A 2,705-nucleotide genomic window follows, 5' to 3' on the forward strand; every position below is an offset into this window, starting at 1 on the left:
TAGAGGCACATGCACAACCATAGATAGGTTGCTTTGAATAGAGGATCTTGGGTTAGCATTGATACTGGTGGAAGGTGATAATGTTGTGGGAATGTTTACTATAAGATGAGCCTCTTGTCTACCTATAGGCCTTTGTTCTATCTTTTCATATCCCAAGCTCTGATTTCTTGGATTCTTTGAGGGTAGTATTAGCTCTATGACCCCTTGATGTTGTGTCCCCAAGCCTGTAATGCCATCATATCCATTCCTTTGTAGCATTTTGAAGCCTTTCCCGTATTGGTTTAGAGGAAATTGAATTGAGGGGTTCCCTTCTTCATCCTTATAGAGCCATTAACCTATATCTACCTCTAAAGATTGTTCATTCAATTCTCCCCATCCGATGAAAGAACAAGAGGATGAATGTTGATCAATAGGATTTGGTGGGGGTCTCCTAAAAGATTTTGGGGATAGAGGCAACTACTCGATAAAAAGTGCCCCTAAGTAAGAATATTCCCTGCATCATTTGTCCTCGGTGTGTAGTTGTGCACTATATGTGGAATTAGAAGGCGATAATGTGTCTGCAATTGATAAGAATTTGAGGTGTGAAGTGAATGGAGTAGATTAGTTTATCAAAAACTAATTGTCAATGCTTTTCCTTAGATTGTTACAATGTTGGAATGGGTTTGGATCACCTTGTATTGTGATCCCAATGTTGTTATATGGGAATTTGATGCACTGATGAAAGGTAGATGATACTTCTTGCATGACATATATCTATGGGTGACCCAATAGCATACTATATCCCAATTCTTGGTCCAAACATTCAAATGTAGTATCTGTGGTGATAGGACCAACTTGTACTGGCAAAGTGACCACAACTTTTGATGGGCATTCCTCATCATCATAAGATTTAATTTTTATCCTTTTAGTAGGATCAATGTGAAATTTTGAATATCCCAAAGCTTTAATCAATTTTAGGGTACATATGTTTAAGCCAGCCTCACCATCTATCAACACCCTCTTCCAAATGTAACAAGCCATTGTGTGACAGTTTATGTATTGGAATATCTTGTTCTATAAAGGCAGCACAAGGAGTAGCAACCAGGTTCCCAACCATAGCTTGGAAATTATTCTCATTGATGTCTCTAGAAACAATGGACTCACGAAGGGGATGACCCTTTGGTGAAATGGTGGGACTTCTTGCCTGTAGTACCTACAACCTAGGTTCAGACCTTGTGGGTTTGTATCTATCATGTTAACAATGGAGCATGATTTACCATGGGGAGAACCTTGGAGAAATGGTGGGGCTTCTTTCCTTTAGAGCCTACATCCCTAGTTCAAACCATAAAGTTTAGAGAAGATTATTTCATTTTTGAATAGAGGAGCATGTGTGAGGATCAGGGGTAGATAGGGCTGTGAGAGAAGTTGTAGGGGAGGAAGATGACAATGATTGAGATGGAGAGTGGGCTATTGTGGGCTTATTTGCATCTTGATCATCCTCCTTTTCTCCCACTTTCATCTTTTCTCTCTGGTGACATGGTTGGAGTGGGAGGTTTCATTCCGTGGCTTGAGCAGGGTTGGTGTGGGGGTAGATGTCATAGGATGCCAAGCTAGGCATGTTGATGCCTAGAGGTCGTGGCCACCTTCACCTATTTTGTCTTGGCATGTGGTGGGGATTGGTTGGGATGGTTTCTTATGGTGGTTTAGCAAGATGTGTTGTGCTGGGGGTAGTTCGAATGCCCATCCCTTTCCTTTAGTCATGGCCTTTGGTGTTGTCCTCTCCGGTTTTTGATGTGGCTTCGGATGTTTCCTATTGTGATATGTTTTGGGTTGGTTTCAATGCAAGGGAGGTTCCCTTTTGATCCAGTGCTCTCTTATTTAATGCGGTAGTGGGGCTTTTGGCGATTGATATTGTTTTGAGGCAATGGTCTGGGGTTAATGGCCCTGGAGCTTTTCTTGGTGCTCTGTGTGGCTACGAGATTCTATCTTTTGTGCCTCCCCTCTATGATGGCTTTATCCTTCTCATCAACTCCAGGCTCTTTCCTGTTAATGCTTTGAGGGTGTTGATGAGTGGTTGGAGGAGTTTTTTGGGGGCACCTAGGTTCTCTCAGGCTTTGCATACATGTGCTTTCATTCCTTTCTTGAGTTTTTTCTCATTGTGCAGTTTTTGTGGGCTTGTTTTATTGATCCTATCTTTGGTTGTCTTATTGGTGGTTTTCCCATGTTTGCCTCATTGATGTTGGCCCTTTCACTTCTATTTTAGTATCCTTTGTTATTTCCTATTCTGCCTATTTAGGTGGCCCTGTCTTCTTTTCAGGTGGAGATGGTTGTTTGTGGTAATAATCTGTCTCCTATTGAGGTGGAGCTGGGTGTTGGGAGGTGCTAGTGGGAGGTGGATGGTGCCAAGTTTTGTGGTTGGTTGGATAATGAGGTAGGTTTTATGGTCATTTCTCTCCTTTTGTCCTAATTGAGGTGGTGATATTGGAGGGTCTTTTGTTCTCAGTTCTAGTCCTTTTCAAGGTTAAGGTTATGGGAGCCTTTCTAAAACCCATGTGGGTTTCTTTTGTTCCTCCTGCCTATTCCCATGGATCCTTTTTTGAGATGATTTTCTCTCCTATGGAGGTGGAGTGCCTGGACAAATGTTGGGCTGAGGAGCTTGTTGGGATGTTGATGTATGTGTTGTTGGTTGAGGGTGCTTGTCAGAACTATCATGGAATCCTTTGTAG

This window comes from Cryptomeria japonica, chromosome 9 (assembly GCF_030272615.1).
Source record: "Cryptomeria japonica chromosome 9, Sugi_1.0, whole genome shotgun sequence".
NCBI classification, from domain to species: domain Eukaryota; kingdom Viridiplantae; phylum Streptophyta; class Pinopsida; order Cupressales; family Cupressaceae; genus Cryptomeria; species Cryptomeria japonica.